The sequence below is a fragment of the Sciurus vulgaris genome (assembly GCF_902686455.1).
Source record: "Sciurus vulgaris genome assembly, chromosome: 7".
NCBI lineage: Eukaryota > Metazoa > Chordata > Mammalia > Rodentia > Sciuridae > Sciurus > Sciurus vulgaris.
This window is the reverse complement of record NC_136467.1, coordinates 105,383,633-105,404,245: the sequence shown is the minus strand read 5'-3', so window position 1 is coordinate 105,404,245 and position 20,613 is coordinate 105,383,633. Positions and strand designations below refer to the sequence as shown.

Here is a 20,613-nt window from a genome sequence, read left to right as displayed (position 1 = left end):
TTGGGGCTATTTGTAGTCCCTCAGATGGTCTGGGGTGAAACTCACTTAGCAGTTAGCTGTTGTTTAAAGATCCCCAGATGCACAGCCAGGGCTGTGAACCACCACTCTGTTCTAAGACGGACACCAAGGCCAGATGGGGAGGAGGTACTTTCCCAGAGGGCCTCTGAAGACAGCTCACTAAGGGGCTAGTGATTTTCCTCTACATACTGAGATTAGAAGGATGTACATGGCATGAGGTGGGCAGGGGGCCAAAGTAGTGTAGAAAGGTAGAAAAGGTGCTTACAGGCTCCCTATGTCACTCCAACTCTGGACATACCAGTGAGCGTGGATTGTCCTCAGTCTACTCCCCTTTAAAGAGAAAAAGGACCCTGATCAACTAGACCTGCTGCTCTGCAGTGGGCTGTCATTCACTTCCGACAGGAGGCGATGCACAGGGAGCCTTGTAGTGCATTTGTGCTGAGGTCTTAAATGTGTTCTAGCAAGAGTACAAGGAAAACCCAAAGGGGAGCAGCCATGTGAAGGAGCTCTGGAGAATCTTATTCAGTATAGTTATGTTCTATGAAGTCACTGTGAACATGGAATCAGTCAATACTGAAACACTGCACCTAGGAGTACAGGGACCTACAAACCTCTGGACACTTTTTTACCAACAGATAAATACATAACCTTGTTTTTTTGTGTGTTTTTTTGTTCCATTTAGGAATTCCTTATATAGGGTTAATTCTTTAACACTGAACTTATAGTCAACAGCACTATAGCTCACGCCTGAATGAAGCTTATTTAACATACGCATTTTCTCCATAAGGCACAGCACAGCCATCTTGTGCTTTTGGCACACGAGGCAGCACTCCAGCATATCACTTGGGGACCATTTTAAAACACTGAAATACCAACAAGAACACAAAAATGCAGAAAGGAAAAAAAAAGAAAAGTGGCACTAAATCAACTGCAAAAAGGACACTTGTTCACAGTATGTGAGCTGGAACAAGAAGGCAGAGCACAGCCTCATTTTGTCTCAGCTGGGAATATGCATGTTGGGCACGTTAAAGTTTCTGCCCGACTGTGTCCATCTATGAATGACCACATGAAAGTCAAATATTAGTTCTGGTATCATATATAAATTTTGACAAGTAAGTCAATTTGCAAAAACAAAATCCACAAATAATGAGGATCAAATATATGAGGGCAAACATGAAGGTCAGCTCCACAAGGTCCAAGATTTTTTGAATAGCTTTATTAAGGTGTAATTTATACACTATAAAATTCTGCCATTTTAAGTGTACAGCTCTAAGGGATTTGTCTTCGTTTTTAAACTGTCTCTCTCTTCATGGGAGCACAAATTCAAGGAGAGAGGGGAGCTGACCTGCCTTAGTGATGATCCTCAATGCACAACCTCAAAAGGTACGGAGGACACATTCTACTCAACAATAAATTCTTAATATCTGGTCACAGCAATCAAGCAAAAGAGCCAGAGTTCTGCTCAGCTACCTGATCTGCAACCTGCTAAGCTGCCCATGTTTGTACTCCCATGCATGTGTTTTCCTTCCCTGGGTCTCTCCCAGTGCTGGGCATGTAGTAGGTATCTCATAAATACCCATTTGATGAACTCATTCTACAAGCAGCCGTGATATTTGGTAACCACAGATGAATGCTTCACACATGTTTTCTGAACATGATTCTGTGAAAACTGGATTTAGGATTTGAATTAAGTCAAAAATACTAGATCCAATATTTTCCCTTCCTTACCTCATGGGAAGTGGCAGCAGAAATCAATTCTAAAACTGGCATCTTTCTTTGTAAGTAGCTATGCTTGCTCCCACTTTACCATATCTGAGCCAGATGGCATCAGTTTCCCTGTTTTATGGATGAAGAAGCTAAACTTGGGGCACAGAAAGGTAAAGTCACTTCCTAAGACCTCACAACTACACAAACAGGAAAGGCAATAGTCAACTTTGATTTTACAAACTTGTTCCAAAAACAAGTTTAGTAAACCCAAAATACATCACATAACAGAATGGTAACATAAAAATGAAGCTGGGATGGTGGGAAGCAGGGGGGAGAAAAAGAGGAAGAGGGGGAAAAAAGAAGGTGGCATTAGCCAAAAAGAGCAATCTTACCTGTCTAGTGTAAAAACCACTCTGCTTTCAAAGGCCCTTTGGAACCCCAAATCTTCATCCCATAACCCTCTCCTGACCTCAGACCAGGTACCACATGATTAACAAGCCCCTCTCTGCAAGTACTGGCTGAGTTCATGTAGCACAGAGGGCCAAGAAACAGGGGCCTATTAAAAATGTCATTCCAATTATTTCTCATCCCTTTAAGGCTGTTTATAGGAAACATTATTGAGTTTAATAGCATTTTAAATGCCAAGCTCAGTGGGCGAAAGGTTAAAAGTGACAACATGCTAATACACTAATGCAAAGGAGAACACTAAATTACATGGGAGGGGCCGCCTCTCCCTCCCTCCCTCCTTCCCTCCCCCCGCCCCAACACGGAAAGTTTCATTAAAATTTTAACTCAATCAGGCATCAAACACAAAGTCAAGGGTGTTGTGCGTGCCTGCATAGTCCTAGTAATCCCAAAATTCTTCCACTTGCCATGTTCCATTAGGGGCACATGAAGTTGAGCCTTTGGTTGCAACTAGACTAAAAATTCTGGTTACATTTCTGCTACCTGCTAAATGTGCTGGGCTTGGATTCCAGGCTGTATACTGTGAGTCGGCTTGGGCAAGGCATTTCACTTCTCTGGACCCATTTCCTTGTTAAAGAGTGAAAGTTACGATGGGCTTACTCAGTGCCAGGCATGGTCCTAAGGGCTTCACACAGATCATCGAATGCAATTCAACAACCTTGTAAGGCAGGTACTAACAATAACCCATTTTATAAAGTATGGAAAGGATAAGGTGAAAGGAGGTTGTTTTCTTAAAGATCCTGCCCATGCCCAGCTCCAAGTGTCTATTATCTTCTGATTCCACTTAGTCTTCCATGCCAAAAACAGCCTCATATTAATAAACTTCCTGAGAGGTCTTTCCACAAGTTTAAAATGTATTGCTGCTTCCCCACTGTGGGAAGATGAGGTCTGAGCATCACCTCACTCTGAAAACAGGCAGGAAAGCGAGGGCTACAGGGTTAACCGGTGGCTGCCAGCCATGGGTACACTGAGGCTTCCAAGTGCCTGAGTCCATTATCCTTTCACTGCAAGTTGATAGCTGAGCACCAAAGATAAAAGGGAAGAACCCAATAAAAGCAGTCTCATTGCTTCCCTGGAGGTATTTAACCCTTCAGGTTTATTTTGTTTTTCTCTCAGCAGACACATCTGTTCACTGGCACTAGGAAGGGCTATGGTGTAGATCAGGCCAGGATGGGACAGTGAGAGAAGCAGCTCTGCTCTGAATTGCTGGTGGAGGTTCCAAGGATGCCATCATGCCCACCTGGGGCATGGGTCCCTCCATTGACCGTGAGGACACTCATCTCTCCTCCTTGAAAGCATAAAGTCAACTAAAATTGTCCAGCTGAGGCTGGAAAATTTCCCCTCTCCCCCAGCTCAGCCTTGTTTTCAGGAAGCCAAATCATCTCCACTCAGGCTTTCCCAAAATTGATTTTGCATCTTTCTGCTGAGGCAGTGGATAGGAAAATTTTGGTCAGACAGGAAAACATTGGAAAGTTACACCCATTTGGTAAGGAAAAGTGGGGTTTTTTGTTTTGTTTTGTTTCAAATAAAAGAATCTTCTAGTCCTTTGCTCCTGGAGTGCTAGTATCCTAAACTTCTTCCTTCCAAGATCTCAGTGGGTCTGCTGATCACCACAGGCTCCTTGTATATGAGGGGACAAAAAGCAGGCAGGTCTGCAGCCCACTGCTCAATAAAAGGCAGTGACAGCTGAGACAAAAATGCATTTCACTCTGGCTTTCTGAAAATCTCCATTTTGGATGACCAGAGGCTGACAGGAAGAACTAAGTGCCTAAAACACAGCAGGCAGAGCTCTGACAGTACCATTTTGTGTGGTTATTAGCAATGCCTAGATTCCAGTTTCCTCACCTGAAAAACTGCCTTTACACAAGAACAGGGCAACCCTAAACAAACACACATACTACAGAGTCTCCACGAGCCTGTGACCACCATGCTGAACAGACTCACTAATAACAGTCACAATCACAATCTTAGATCAGATTTTAAAATGACAATGTATTTGTATAAGAAAAACCTGTCATTGGACTAGCCATCTTATAAAATCACATTACTTGCTTTATTATAGTCATCAGTTCAAAAATCTAAATTTTATGACAAGATAAAGAGGAATTAAGAAAGGGAAACATGAAGATCATAAACATTTTGGAAGTTGGGATTTAAAAATACATAAATGAAGCTCAAACTTGCCATGTTATACACCCCAATTTGGGAAGTTCATCAAGTAATGAAAAAACAGAGGAAGCCTAGGGACGCCCTTCCCTGCTTCCTTTATATCCACAACTTAGGACTTAAGATTACACATTCATGCAACTTGTGCTTGCAGGCTGAATGGCACCTACCTGCCTACAGACGGCTTCATATGAAATATATGCATGTGTGTGAATTTGCATTCCTTCTACTGAACCCTACACAGACACCCTCATCCCTCTTTAAGGCCCCTGGATAGGTACAAACTCATTATTTGTTTATACGCATGGCACTCCTCGCAGCCCTCTCCAAAGGCTTCTTTGGCTAGCACAGTATATTCACAAACCATCCCTTGTGGAACCTAAGAACTAAATAAAAATAAAAAACCATTCATGCAAAATGATTTTGAAGAATACTGATGTGCCTAAAACATTTATCCTGCATTACATGGCAGAGTTCAGATTATTGGTTGTGTGTGGATATTAGAAAAAAATAATTGGTCAGGAAAAAATATTTTTAACTTTTGGCCAAAAGGTATCTAAAAAGATGCACTATCACCTTTAAAATAAATTAAAACTTGAAACAGAAAAAAAGATTTTGGAGTATAAAATTTTAGGTTGTGACTTTTTTTGAGTTAAGATTAGGTAATATTTTAGACTTGACTACAGGGAAGAAACCACTTCACCAATATATCACAATTGGGTTTTAACCGCAGTTTTTGAAGCCACTTCAGCTCTATAAGGCAGGAAGTGACACAAAAAGGGGAATCATTACAGATGGGTTGGTAACAGTTAGTCAATCACAAACCATATGCAAGCATTAGCACAGCATTAAAACTAGGTGCCAGGGAGAACTGTCCCTTAAGAACTTCTGGCATTTCCTGGTCTTTTGGGAAATAAAAGGATTATTCAGAGCTCCACAGACCAAGCATAGCTGGGGCCCAGGTGTATTTGCCTCTGGTTGCTTGTTTGCACTTTGAGAAGGGGTGAGGGGGCAGACAGTGATCTGCTGTGATTATTGTCAATGATTCTCTAACATTTGGAAAGCTTCCAGCTCAGAACATCAGCACGTCGACCCCTACATTTACCTAAAGAGCCAGGTTTGTGGTTTAGTGTTTGCTAGGAAAGTGAACCTTGAATTCACAGGGATGGAGCAAAGTGAAGTCATCTCCAGGGACATAAACCAGCCTGTCAGCAGGGCTGACTCTCACAGGAAGCATTGGGATTCCTCCAGGTATCTGTGAAGGGCACATAAAGAGGGTGTTCACCTCCACCCGTGTCTGACTGAGCAAAGAACTGGGACTGGAAGGCGACTATGTATTTTAAATGTTGGATGTGTAGTCTCTGCTCCCAGTTCCCAGACATCCCTCCTCCTTAGAGGGTGTTGGTGAAAAAGATTAAATAATGGATCCATGGGGGGGGATGCACAGAACGATTCCAGCAACTTTAGAAGACACTAAGGCAGGCTGGGGACTCTGCTCTGTGCACTGTAATCTGAATCAACATTACCTCCCATCACTTTCTGTGTGCCTACAGTGCATCTTTCTTTGATGGAAGACCATCAGAGCAGCCTGGACTGGTGTGAGTTCTTTTGGTTTGAGTATACAAGACCTACCAAGGATCAACAGCATGATGGCACAACTTAATGGTGAAGGTTTGGTTCAGGTGACTAAAACCAAGGCCAAAAAGTTAATGAAAAACTTCCAGCATTCAAATATCACCATTCCTCAGCAAATAATATTACCAAGGGGATATTCAGAATCACCTTCAAAGTGAAGGGAGATGACAACATAGAAGGCCAGTGTTTCCAGGAAGTGTTCTACAGATGAACAGAAAATACAAACCTAACACCAAAGGCCTGACCCCAGGTAAACACTACCCATACTTTGACACAAACCAGTCACCTTACACCCCTAAAGAGAAAAACAATGGGCAAATGTCAATATTTAGATTAAATGCCATATTGCAGGATCTCTCTCTCTCTCTCTCTCTCTCTCTCTCTCTTTCTCTCTCTCTCTCTCTCTCTCTCTCTCTCTCTATATATATATATATATATATCTCATTCACACACGCATACACACAGTTACATACGTTACTATGAAATCTCATTATACTAACTTGAAAATGATGTTCTAAGGAATGGTGCTTTTTCTCAGCCTGGCTGGGTCAGTCTTCATCCTACCCTCAGCATCCTGCCATCTCACTGTGACCTCACACAGGAGGAAGTAGCTCAGGAAGAAACCTAAACATCAGAGGAAGAGCTCACGCCTGCAGGAGTCGACAGCTGGTGCCTCAGAGGCGTCAACTCTTTCAACCAAGCTCAATGTGCAAAAGCACTTTGCGGATGAATCCAGCCTTCGAGCTAGATTCTCTTCCTTTTTTTCTTCTTCTTCCAGTCACTTCTGTTCTGCCCCCACCACCACCACCACTGCACCCACACCCTGACGCAGGAACAAGGCCCCTGGTCATGCATAGGGCAGGCTGAAGAACTACCTCTGGGTACAGTTTCTGTCATCTCCCCCAACTAGACACTGGGAAAGGCAGCAGACCCAACTTCCTAAAATACCACAGGCCCTTTTCTATAGTTCTCTGTGGCTTCCTGTTGCCAGAAGGAAATGAAGACACCTGCTTATCTAGGACTTCATAGGTGGCCCCTTCCAAGCTTTGCTCCCCCAACTCCCAGACACAGGAATGCTGGCCCCCTCACACCAAACACCATCTAGGCAAGACAGGACCACCCAGATTTGCACCCCAGTCAGACAAATCAGTATGCAAAAGACCATTTACAACCTACTAGGATTTGGGTACAATATCAATGTCCCCAAGGGCCCATGTGTAACAGACATAGTCCTCAGGATGATGGAACTTTTAGGTGGGGCCTGGTGGGAGGTCCTTAGGCCACTGGGGGAGTGACCTTGAATGGGCCTCTTCCCCACTCTCCGCTTCCAGCCTCTGAGAGCTCTACCTCTGATACTTCCACCATACACTAACCTCACCAAAAAGCCAAACTCATGGGACTGCCCAGTCTTGGACTTGAACCTCCACAACCATGAGCAAAAATAAACTTCTCTTTATTTCCTAAGTAGCCTGTGCCAGGCATCTCATCATAGTGACAGAAAGTGAATACACAACCCATCAAAATCATTGCCATAGTTTAGATCTTAAAGGTCCCCCAAAAGCCATGTGTTAAAGGCCTTGTCCCTGGGTGGTGATGTCAGGAGGTAGGCCTTTGTGGGAGTCCTTAGGTTAGTGGGGGTATGCCCTCAAAGGGGCTAGTGGGACCCCAGGCATTTCCTCTCTTCCCTTTGCTCCCTGGCTCCTGATGAGGTGGGCAATTTTGCTCCTGCTATGACCTGTTGCCTTGCCACAGACCCAAATAAAGGATCACTTGATCATGGACTAGAACCTCATAAATTGTGTGCCAAAATAAATCTTTTCTCTTTATATTTTGTTATAGTGACAGGAAGTTGACTAAAACAATCATTATTATGAGGGAGCATGTTCAGGGGTTCAGGAGACCAGCAGAGAGGTCTCTGACTGATAAGGTTCTGATGCCACCCCATGCTCCTGGGAAACCTTCACTAAGAAGGTTCTGACTGACCTGGATCCGGAAAGGACAAACAGGCAAAAAGGAGGCAGGGAAGTCGCTATGGCAGAGGGAATGACATGCACCACAGTAGGGAAGGAGGAGAAATATGACTCCCAGGGAAAATGATGGTTCATGTGTGGACAGTGATATGGCCAGAGGCTGGCAGGAGCCGGGTTCCATAAAGGATACTATATGGCAGGTACGCAAATTGGACCTATTTTACAGGGGGAGGTTCCTCTTAGGATTTTTTAGCACTTTTGACACAACACAATTTCCACTATAGAGACTGCATCTTGCTCATGGTGTAGCACACAGGCCAGAGAATGGCAGAAAAGAAGGACCATATAGAGACCAGTCAGGAAGCCACCACAAGTAACAAGAAGGGACAACACAGGCCCTCACTCAGGTCAATGGCAACAGACACAGAACGGCTTCAGTGATTTTTCAGAAGAGCTGATGGCACAAGACATTAAGGTAAGGAGTAGTCAAGATTGGTGCTCAGGCACTGTACAGAAGAGACACATGTGCAATTTAAATAAAATGTGCTGGGTGTGGTGTGATGACATTCTCAGGCACCCTGGATGACTGGGGTTGCAGAACAGAGGAGGAGACAGAGAAGGCACAGTCAGAGAGGACAGAGGAATACAGAGGAAGAGGGCCCAGCAGTCAGGAGAGGACAAAGTTCGGAGGAATCTGCTCAGCTCAGCCAGTGGCTCCAGGGAGCATGGATCAACCAGGATGGGAGTGGGAACTGCATAAGGGCAGGCGTCTTTATTGTCTTTGCTGGTGGGTCCCAAGAGTTGAACAATACTCAGCACATAGTGGAGCCTCAGTAAATATGTGTGGGACAAAGGAATGCATGAAGAGTCCATCAGATTTGGGAACCAGAAGATCACTGGTAACTTGATGAGTGAATGCCAGAGAACAGGAGGGGGCAGAAACTGGTGTACATGGGTGAGTACAGAGGAAGAAATGGGACAGAGTGTGGACTGCTTGTTCAGGCAGCTTGACTACTAAGGAAAGCAAGAGACAGGGAGCTAGAAGTGGGGGTGGAAGAAGCCTAAGCCTGTGCAAGGAAGGAGAAAGAGGAAAGAAGAGAGGGGACCAAAGGGAAGTTTCTCTGAATCACATCAAGGTCAGGGGTATTTCTTTAGGAAAGGAGATGCAGAACTACAGGGAAAGGGTAGCCAAGGGGGAAGCACTGGCCCTGAGCAGCTCCCTGTCTCTCCCTGCTCCAGATTCCAAGATCCCTGGCCCCCTCCTGCACTTATCTCAATATACACACTAGATATATGCTCAGTAAACACCCCTTGAATTGATGTAATTCAGAGAGGATTGTGCAAAATAGGTGTTTAGGAGGAATATGAAGACTTGCAGGGAGAGAAGCAAAACGACAATCAATGGCCCCCCATCCACCATCCAATTCATAAAGGCCTAGGGAAATCTTCTGCCATCTAGTCAATGAACTCTTTGGAACCAATGCTACACTGCCACTCTCAGCATCCGTGACTTCATTTCCTTCCATCTTAAGAGGGAGAGGCAGGGTCCCATGGAAGAATTTACAAGGGCTGGCTTGCTTTGCAGGTTCCCAGGAGGAAAGATGCTAGGGGACCTGAGGGCCAGAGGTGCATGAACTGCTTCTACCTCCTAACATTCTAAGAGCCTTTACTCTCTCTTGGCCAGACTGATTGGTTTGGAATCAGAACCTACAAACACGACGCAGATAAGCTCCTGGCTGCCAGCCAGGGCCCATGCTCTAGGGCAGGCCATGGCTGCTACCATAGGCACAGGGCAATTCCAAGCTTCCTCCTGGATCACACAGTGGCCACACAGGGTTTTCCAAACAGATATGTCAAGGAAAGCATCAGAAATGTGTGTATGTGAGCATATATGCTCACATATATACAAAGCAAGCCAGGAAGACACTTTCACCCCCAGAAGCACATCTTTGTGTAGTGCTGCCTCTAGCAAAATGGAATTTAGAAAAAATTTAAATTGATCCTTCAATCACAAACTACACATTGAGCATAGGTTCTGGGAGAAGCACAAAGCTATAGGCAATAACAAAAATAACAAGACCTACTTTCTTCCCTCAAAGGCTCAGAGACCAAAAGCAGGAGCTACGTTATCAATCTAGTCTAACTCCCTTACTGTTGAAATGGTCAGACCAACTGTATCTATTTGAACATTTACTGTAAGCCAGGCAAGGCTAAGGCACTTTATCTAATTACCTCAAATAATAATCCTCCACACCCCTGAGAAGAGCAACAATACATCTAATATGTGAGATCTTATGAAATGCCAGGTCTCATGCTAAACACCAAACAGGGATTACTTCATCTAACCTCCACCTGTACAAGGAATGACCACATTGCTACCTACAAAGCTCCTAGCACATGCCAGGAACTGCTCTGAACTCTTACAGAAATGATCTCATTTGATCCTTCCAGACATCTTATGTACAAAAAAAGTGAGGTTCAGAGAGCTAAAGAAACTTGCCCAGAGGCACACAACTAATAAGCCCCAGAAGTGGAACTGGAACCCAAGATCCATCTGACTGTGACATTTAGACTCTTAATCACTATGCTATCTGAACAATGTGCCCCAAATCTAATGACCAAAATGAGACTCTGATGTATGAAGCTAGTTTTAAGATTAGAAAAGATGTCACAGTTCAGGACTGAACAAGAAAAAGGGCATGTGGAGACTCTCCCCCAAAAGCAGAGACTATGTGTTCATTCATGTATTCTCACTGTTATAGGCACAAAGCAGGAAGTCAATGAATACCCACTAGTGCTCTGGGTTTGCAGAGGAATTTTGGATCTCCTCTGGAAGACTTCTGGGATGGGGTGAGCTGAGTCAGGAAGATGGATAGACAGTGGATTAGTGGCTGGGGGTGGTGGTATATGCCAGTAGCTTGGGAGGCTGAGGCAGGAGAATTGCAAGTTCAAAGCCAGACTCAGCAACTTAGTAAGGCCCTTAGCAACTCAGTGAGACCCTGTCTCTAAATAAAATATAAAAACGTCTGGGGATGTCGCTCAGTGGTTAAACACCCCTGGATTCAATCCCTAGTCTCCTTCCTCCCCCGCCACAAGAGAATGTGAATTAGTAGAGGAGAGGGTGAGGGTTAGAACAGCATCTTACGTTGCTGAGGAACCACTGGAGGCAGCCCAGAGATGGGAGGTTCAGTTTAACTTAGTCATGATAGCTTTGGGGACTGTCCTCTGTGTGATCCAACTTCACATCTTACTGCCTACATGTGTAGTCTAAAATGGAAAGAGGAAGGAAATCCAGTCCTCTAGCCCCTAAATCTTTTATTCAGTCATTCATTTATTCTCCCTTCTTCAAAAAGCTAATGGAGGGACTTTGGATTGTGTACAGGGAAATGGGGTGGGAGAGGTGGAGGAAGGAAAGATAGTGGACTGAGACATGTACATGTGTACATGCACATGTATGATTACACAAATGGTGTGATTCTGCATCATGCACAATCACAGTAATGCAAAGTTGTACCCCATTTGTATAAAATGAATCAAAATGCCGTCTGTATTAAAAAAAAAAAAAAAAATAACTGCTGGGCCCCAGAGGGGATTAGCTTTGTCTTCTGAATTCATCACTGGGGACGTCATCCATTCCAGCACCTTGTGATTTCTAAGACTGGCTTCCCAAAATAATGCAAGACATGATTAAGAAATGAGCACTTCCCTCAAGGTAAATTTTGTGAGTTGAGTTTTGTGCAGGGTGAGAGACAGGGGTTTAGTTTCATTCTGTTGCATATGGATTTCCAGTTTTCCCAGCACCATTTTTTGAAGAGGCTATCTTTTCTCCATTGCATATTTTTGGCACCTTTGTCTAGTATTAGAAAATTATATTTATTTGGGTTTGTGTCCGTGTCCTCTATTCTGTACCACTGATCTACCTGTCTATTTTGGTGCCAATACCATGCTGTTTTTGTTACTATTGCTTTGTAGTATAGTTGAAGTTCTGGTATTGCGATACCCCCTGTTTCATTCTTCCTGCTAAGGATTGCTTTAGCTATTCTGGGTTTCTTATTCTTCCAGATGAATTTCATGATTGCTTGCTCTATTTCTGTGAGGTACGTCATTGGGATTTTAATTGGAATTGCATTGAATCTGTATAGCACTTTTGGTAGTACGGCCATTTTGACAATATTAATTCTGCCTATCCAAGAACATGGGAGATCTTTCCATCTTCTAAGGTCTTCCTTAATTTCTTTCGTCAGTGTTTTGTAGTTTTCATTGTAGAGATCTTTTACCTCTTTGGTTAGATTGATACCCAAGTATTTTATTTTTTTTTTTTTTGAGGCTATTACAAATGGAGTTGTTTTCCTCATTTCCCTTTCAGCTGTTTCATTGCTTGCGTATAAAAATGCTGTAGATTTATGCGTGTTGATTTTATAGCCTGCTATTTTGCTGAATTCATTGATGAGGTCTAGAAGTTTTCTGGAGGAGGTTTTTGGATCCTCTAAATATAGAATCATGTCATCCACAAATAGTGACAGCTTAAGTTCCTCTTTTCCTATTCGTATCCCTTTAATTTCTTTAGTCTGCCTAATTGCTCTGGCTAGAGTTTTGAGGACAATGTTGAATAGAAGTGGCAAAACAGGACATCCCTGTCTTGTTCCCGTTTTTAAAGGGAATGATTTCAGTTTTTCTCCATTAAGAATGATGTTGGCAATGGGCTTAGCATAAATAGCCTTTACAATGTTCAGGTATGTTCCTACTATCCCTATTTTTTCTAGTGTTTTCAGCATGAAGGGGTGTTGTATATTGTCAAATGCTTTTTCTGCGTCAATTGAAATAACCATATGATTCTTATCCTTAAATCTATTGATATGATGGATTACGTTTATTGATTTACGAATGTTGAAATATCCTTGCATTCCAGGAATGAACCCCACTTGATTGTGGTGCACAATTTTCTTAATATGTTTTTGGATACGGTTTGCCAATATTTTGTTAAGGATCTTAGCATCTATATTCATCAAGGATATTGGTCTAAAATTTTCTTTCCTTGATATGTCTTTTCCTGGTTTGGGTATGAGGGTGATATTAGCTTCATAGAATGAGTTCGGTAGGGTACCCTCCTTTTCTATTTCCTGGAATACTTTGAGAAGTATTGGAATGAGTACTTCTTTGAAGGTCTTGTAGAACTCGGCTGAGAATCCGTCTGGTCCTGGGCTTTTCTTGGATGGTAGATTTTTAATGGCTTCTTCTATTTCATTGCTTGATATTGATCTGTTTAAATCGTTTATGTCCTCCTGGTTCAGTTTGGGAGGAGCATATGTCTCTAGAAATTTGTCAATGTCTTCGGTACTTTCTATTTTGTTGGAATACAGATTTTCAAAGTAGCTTCTCATTATGTTCTGTATCTCAGTGGTGTCTGTTGTGATATTTCCTTTTGCATCATGTATTTTAGTAATTTGAGTCTTCTCTCTCCTTCTTTTTGTTAGTGTGGCTAAGGGTTTGTCTATTTTGTTTACTTTCTCAAAGAACCAACTTTTTGTTATGTCAATTTTTTGAATAGTTTCTTTTGTTTCAATTTCATTGATTTCAGCTCTGATTTTAATTATTTCCTGTCTTCTACTACTTTTGCTGTTATTCTGTTCTTCTTTTTCTAGGGCTTTGAGCTGCAATGTTAGGTCATTTAATTGTTGACTTTTCATTCTTTTCTGGAATGTGCTCCATGCAATGAATTTTCCTCTTAGTACCGCTTTCATAGTGTCCCAGAGATTTTGATATGTTGTATCATCATTCTCATTGACCTCTAGGAATTTTTTAATCTCCTCCCTGATGATTTTTGTTATCCATGTTTCATTCAATAGCATATTATTTAGTCTCCAAGTGTTGGAGTAATTTCCTTTTTTTACTTTGTCATTGATTTCTACTCTCAGTCCATTATGATCTGATAGAACACAAGGCAGTATCTCTATTTTGTTGCATTTCCTAAGGGCTGCTTTGTGGCATAACATATGGTCTATTTTCAAGAAGGTTCCATGTGCTGCTGAGAAGAAAGTGTATTCGCTCGTTGATGGATGGAATAATCTATATATGTCTATTAAGTCTAGGTTATTGATTGTGTTATTGAGTTCTATGGTTTCTTTGGTTGGATTTTGTTTGGAAGATCTATCTAGTGGTGACAGCGGTGCGTTAAAGTTGCCCAGAATTATTGTGTTGTGGTCTATGTGATTCTTAAAATTGAGAAGGATTTGTTTGATGTACAGGGATGCACCATTGTTTAGGGCATAAATATTTACTATCGTTGTCTTCCTGATTTATGGTTCCCTTAAGCAGTATGAAATGTCCTTCTTTATCCCTTCTGACTAACTTTGGCTTGAAGTCCACTTTATCTGATATAAGGATGGAAACCCCCGCCTTTTTACTGGGTCCATGTGCGTGGTAGGTTTTTTCCCATCCTTTCACCTTTAGTCTGTGGATGTCTTTTTCTATGAGATGAGTCTCTTGCACGCAGCATAATGTTGGGTCTTTCTTTTTAATCCATTCTGCCAGTCTATGTCTTTTGATTGATGAGTTTAGGCCATTAACGTTCAGGGTTATTACTGAGAAATGATTTGTATTCCCAGTCATTTGGCTTATTTTTGGTTTTTAACTTGGCTTGGTTTCTCCTTTGAGTGGTTTTTCTCTAAGGTAGTTCCTCCCTTTACTGACCTACATTGTTGTTTTTCATTTCCTCCTCATGGAATATTTTGTTAAGAACATTCTGTAGTGCAGGCTTTCTATTTGTAAATTCTTTTAACTTTTGTTTATCATGGAAGGATTTTATTTCATCTTCAAATCTGAAGGTTAGTTTTGCTGGGTATAGGATTCTTGGTTGGGAACCATGTTCTTTCAGAGCTTGAAATATGTTGGTCCAGGCCCTTCTAGCTTTTAGATTCTGGGTTGAGAAGTCTGCTGCTATCCGTATTGGTCTCCCCCTATATGTAATCTGATGCTTTTCTCTTGCAGTCTTCAAAATCCTATCTTTATTTTGAATGTTAGGCATTTTCATTATAATGTGCCTTGGTGTGGATCGGTTGTGATTCTGTACATTTGGTGTTCTGTAAGCCTCTTGCATTTGATTTTCCATTTCATTCTTCAGGTTTGGGAAATTTTCTGATATTATTTCATTGAATAGGTTGTTCATTCCTTTGGTTTGTATCTCTGTGCCTTCCTCAATCCCAGTAATTCTTAAATTTGGTCTTTTCATGATGTCCCATAGTTCTTGGAGATTCTGTTCATGATTTCTTACCGTCTTCTCTGTTTGGGCGACTTTATTTTCAAGATTAAATATTTTGTCTTTATTGTCTTTATTGTCTGAGGTTCTGTCTTCCAAGTGGTCTAGTCTGTTGGTGATGCTTTCCATTGAGTTTTTTATTTGGTTTATTGTCTCCTTCATTTTAAGGATTTCCGTTTTTTTTGTTTTTTTTTTTTTTTTTTTGAGAATCTCTATCTCTTTATTGAAATGATCTTTTGCTTCCTGCAGGTGCTCTTTCAGCTTATTGGTATTATCATTCATTGCCTGCATTTGCTCTCTTATCTCATCCTTTGCTTCGCGAATCATCTTAATCATATATAATCTGAAGTCCTCTTCTGACATTTCTTCTAACATACTGTCATTGGATTCTATTACTATAGAATCTAGATTTGTTTGGATCATTTTCTTCCCTTGTTTTTTTCATGTTGTTCATGTATCTTCCCCTCTAGCGCTGCAGATCTGGGGTATTGCAGATTTCCCCCTATAGGCTTATAATGGCTCTATAGGTTTCCAAAACCCTTTCTTTAAGGGGAGTATTAGCAGTGCCCAAATGAGACACTATGCAATCCTAGACCAAATTGCCCCTATGGGGACAATAACATTATGTAAATAAAGGAGAAAGCGACTCTGAGGGAACAGGTAAACAGAAGGAAAAGAAAGCAAGAAACGTAAAGAAATAAAAACTTAAATATTTTTTTTTCAAAAATGAGAAAAAAGAAAATCTACTGTATAATAGTCATATACTAATGAAACCTCCCAGTGTTCAGTAGCCTGATGTATGAGAGGTACCTGACAATGAGCTTCAAGCCTCCAGCAGGCATCTTGGGATGGGATTTGCCCCACCCGAAGATCGGAGCTATGGCTTCCAGGATTATCCGAGATGGCTGCTCTGGCTTCCAAATGTGTTGGCAAATGGGGAGCTGCAGCTCAGGGGTGGATGTGGTCAGCTGGAGGTCCTGGAGACAGGATGCAGTTGGTCTGGCAGTGGTCCTGGAGGTCGGGTGTGTTTGGTGTGGTTGTGGGATCCAGGAGGCCGGGTGCAATCAGTTGGTCTGGGTTCCCGGTGATAGGGCACAGTCAGTTGGTCTGGGGGTCCTGGCAGCAGGGAGCAGTCAGTTGATGTGAGGGCCCCAGAGGCAGGGAGTGATCGGTTGGACTGAGGGATCCTGAAGACGGGACTCAGTCAGTCCGGCCAGGGGTCCTACAGGGCCTGGCTGTTGTCTCAAAATGGCGGCAGCCACGTGTAATCAAACCTGCAGGTACTGTAACAGTGAACTTCCAGGCAGCAGCAGGCAGTTGGTTCTCCACTGGCGGTCTGCGGTCAATCTGCTGGCAGCTGTCAGACAATCGGGAGGTGAACCTCGAGCGTTGGGTGATGGATAGGGGTAAGGCAGGCGATGGACAGGCGAGAGGCAGGCAAATGGCGGATGATAGACACCGGATAGTGAGCAATCTGCTCTCAAAAAAGGCGTCGACATGCTGGCAGATTGCAGGTGATCACAGCAGACAAATGGGGTAAAGAGCAGGGGATCGATAAGCAGCAAAAACTGCCTCACCGAGAAACAGATATCCTCTGCTTGAATCCGGCATTGCGGAGCAACAAGGAATGCAGCCTCCCTCTAGACCGCCATCTTGGATCCCCCAAGGTAAATTTTGTAACAAAATTTCAAATTCCTTCTCACCACAAAGTCCTAAAAACTGTCTCATAATTTACCAATTAAATTTATTCAATTACCTAATGGACAAGTGAGTCTGAGCTCCTCCATGTGAAACCATCAGAGAAGCAATTTTCTATTAGACACAGATATTCAAAAGACTACTGGTAACTGAAAATGGTGACTTTCAATCCTCATGCCTTGGTCTCCAGAGCTGCTGGTATTATAGGTGTGTGTCACCACAGTCAGCCTTAGAAATCCGTTTATGCTGCACTGGAAACTCCTGTTTATCCCTGAGAGCTGAGTGTGCAAAGCACTGGAGTAAGACAAGGAAATGGGTTTAGTGGTACTTGAGTATTATCTGAACCTGACACAGAAGTTGGAAGTGGAGGCCTTTAATATTATATGCTGTCACTTTAAGAAGCAGGGGGATTCTGGTCTCTCCAGAAAATGGGGCAATAAGTAGTTTGAAGTAGATGTGGTTCAGTATTTGGCTTACTGCAATCAGGAAATGTCTGTCCAAAAAGCCAGTTGTCACAGATTATAGTATTTCAGGAACATCAGTTTAGCTTTGCCACCCTTTCTGATTGCCTGTCATCACACATAAGGCAAGATTCAAACAGGAGGCGGAATCTGTAAGTAGCACTGGGCTGGATAACTCTCCACCCTGCCCGGTGACCCAGTACACAGAACTTAGCATTTATGGAGTCTTATCAATGGGCTTCAGATTGAATATGCAGGACATGAAGATATCTATTACCCAGATCCCTCCCTGCTGGGCAGCTCTGATAGTGACTTAATCTTTCAAATGTCCAGTCCCTCTCCTTCAATCATACCTCTCACTGATGTTCCCTCCATCCCCTTTCATCTTAGGTCTCTACCACTTCACCCACAGACCATCCAGACTTACGGGCATCTCCCCACTTTTCAAGCCCTAGAGTGCTTTACTGTTCCTTATCTGTTTCTGGATTCCATCGACACCCTAGTTAATGGTGCCTTTAATAATCTTTCCTCAATTACCCCATCTGTTTCCTGATAAGACTCTGACTAATGTGGCCAGGTTTCTCAAATAAAAGGCTTAATCCCAACACCACTTAATAATTAATCTCATCAACAGAACCACTGGCAACTGGACACTAAGTCAGGAAAATTCTCTTTCATACACAAATGCTGGTCCTATCCCTCATGCAACCAATGGGGGCAGACAAATAGCCACTCTTTAAGGGGCACCTAAATTCTGAATGCCTAAGTGTAGGTAACAGTATCTGGAATGGGTTTCTTTATGCAGAAAACACTCCAGAACTGGCTTCTCACAGATTCTGATCAAGATGAACCAGTAATGTGGATCAGCAGCAATGTAGGTGTCTCAAGGGAAACTTTGCTTAGGAAGCAGGTGGGGGAGTGTGGGATCATGAGGGCACCATGGAACTCAGGTCGTAAAGACCAACCCCATCCTGGCTATGTGAATACTCAGTCACACAGCTTTTATTATTTTAGAAAAGCCACACCCATTATGCATGTGAACTAGTTTTATACTGATAAATAATGTCTTTTAATCAATGATCTGCAAGGACCTTCACCTCTGTGTGCTCACATGCTATATTACAGGGTCACTGAGTGACAGGGGATTACCCAGTGAGTCACTAGTCAAAATTTACCTCCTTTTCACAAAGAGATTCTTCTCTCTCATTTTTTCAGGGTAGAGTAGGAACTGGAGTGAGCGGGCAAGACAAAAGGGTGCTGAGCAGTAGAGAGTCTGCGCACAAATGGGTCACTTATCTTGGGATGTCTTTCTACCTTTTCCTACAGCTGAGTAGCTTGGGGGCAAGTTGTCTGCCAAGTTTCCCGCCCGCCCGTGTAAACACTCTGGCACCAGCTGGGGTTTGGAATCTGCTGAGTCTCTGCCAGCTGGCGACCTGGAGATGGGTCAGATTAAAGGAATGCATAATGAGGGTGGGGGTAGGAGACAGAGGCTGTATTTACACACAGGGGGTCCGCAGGGGTCAGTAAGGGCTAGCCAAAGGGGGCTCTGGCAACAGGAAAAGGAAGAGGTTTCAATGTGCTCAAGCTCCACACCACACCCAAATGGCCCAAGGCTGTTACATTCAGTTATTTTTTTCCCTTTTAAAAACTGACTTCTTTGTCCCTGTCTCAGTTCCCTGCAGCATCTCCCCAACCAATTACACACAACCCTTTGAAAAGTTTGCAGCTGGCCGCTCAAGAAGACTCAGCATGATCAGACAACACGGACACTTGATCCCTAAGATCCCAATTTGGGAACGTTAACACGGAAACCCAAGCCACGTGATGACAAGCAGGCCCTGGCCAGGCAAGAGGGGAAGGCACAGAAACCCAACAGTCCCAGCAGACAGGCCAGCCTCTAGCCTTAGAGAGCTCTGCAGGCTCCCAGCTGCAAGGTTAGAGGGTAAGGATAGATGGGGCAGCCACAGGACAAGACCAACCAGCCACTCAGCCCTTCTGCTGCCCTCCGAAGCACAGCAGGACAAGAACAGACTGAAATCATTAGTCCATTTCGGGTATTTGGTGGCCACCTGCTAGGAAGACCACCTGCATCCCTACTGCAGATCCTGCAAACAGTTAAACCTCAAAGGACTGCCTTTACATATGAAGAAGCAGGCAGCAGGAACAGCACAGCACAGAGGCAAGAGACCTGTTCTAGGTGGCTTGGCCACTACATGATGGTTGGCCTCAGGCTCCTCCCATCCCTACTAGATATTCTGATCCTTCAAAGGACGTCCTCTGAAATCCTTTTGCTTCCACAGATTCTTCCCACAGGCTTCCTGGACATGATTTACCTCCAGGCCTGGGGTCCAAGCCTCTGCTCCTCTTGAACCCTTGGAAAACCCTGCTTCATTAGCTGCCTCTATTCCAGTGTCACCGGGATCTTCGTCCTAGGGAAGTGTCCTGCATCTTTACCTGAACCGTGAAAAGCTGGTGCCAAGAAAGAGCTCCATTCTGGTTGTATCTGGGCAGCAGTCCAATACCCTGAACTCCCCCTAGAACTCCCTGTTGGTTTTGTCCTGTATTTTTATTAAATCCATTATGTCCACTCCCAGTGCTACTAGGGAGCGGCACACCTTCCTCTCTCACCAGCCTGAACAACATGATGGATTCTCTGCCTCAGGGTTCAACCCACCTTCCTCCCTGACTACCACCACCCTGGCTAGAACTGCCAGGCAAAACCATAAACAAACATATACACTTCACACACACACAGCCCCTCCTTGACTCTCCACTGCTTAAAGGCTAAGGTCCAACAGTTCAATCTGGCATTCCTGAACCTCCTGCTTTCTGCATCCTTAATTATGACAACTCCCCCAACAAAAAAGCTCAACTTCCCTGGGTGTTTGAAAGTATACTCTGATAACATCAGTTCATGAAATACTTACTCTCTAAGGTCGAGCAACATGTTTGATACAAACACATAATACTCATTACTACTATAGCAAAGGCTCTGACAAGTCCGGCAAAAAAAAAAAAAAAAAAAGAAACATGCTAAGCCTAGCATTTCCAAGCTGATTTGGCCCAGGATCTCTCTGAATGCCTTTTCTTGCCTGAAACAATACCAGCCCTCTATTCTCCTTTCCCTTTGTTCTTCTGCCTTGGCTTTCCTTTGAGGACTAGCTCTGGCCTCACCCTAGAGCTCTGGCCTCACCCTAGACGTCTTCTCACCTATCCTAACCTCACCCCATGGCCACTT

The 20,613-nt window shown here is 43.3% G+C and overlaps 1 protein-coding gene across 2 annotated transcripts in view; it reads right to left on the bottom strand.

Moving 5' to 3' along the window:
* The window catches only part of TRAM2 (translocation associated membrane protein 2), an 80,502-nt gene that overhangs the window by 36,404 nt on the left and 23,485 nt on the right, over positions 1-20,613 (bottom strand). The gene's annotated exons all lie outside the window — the stretch shown is intronic.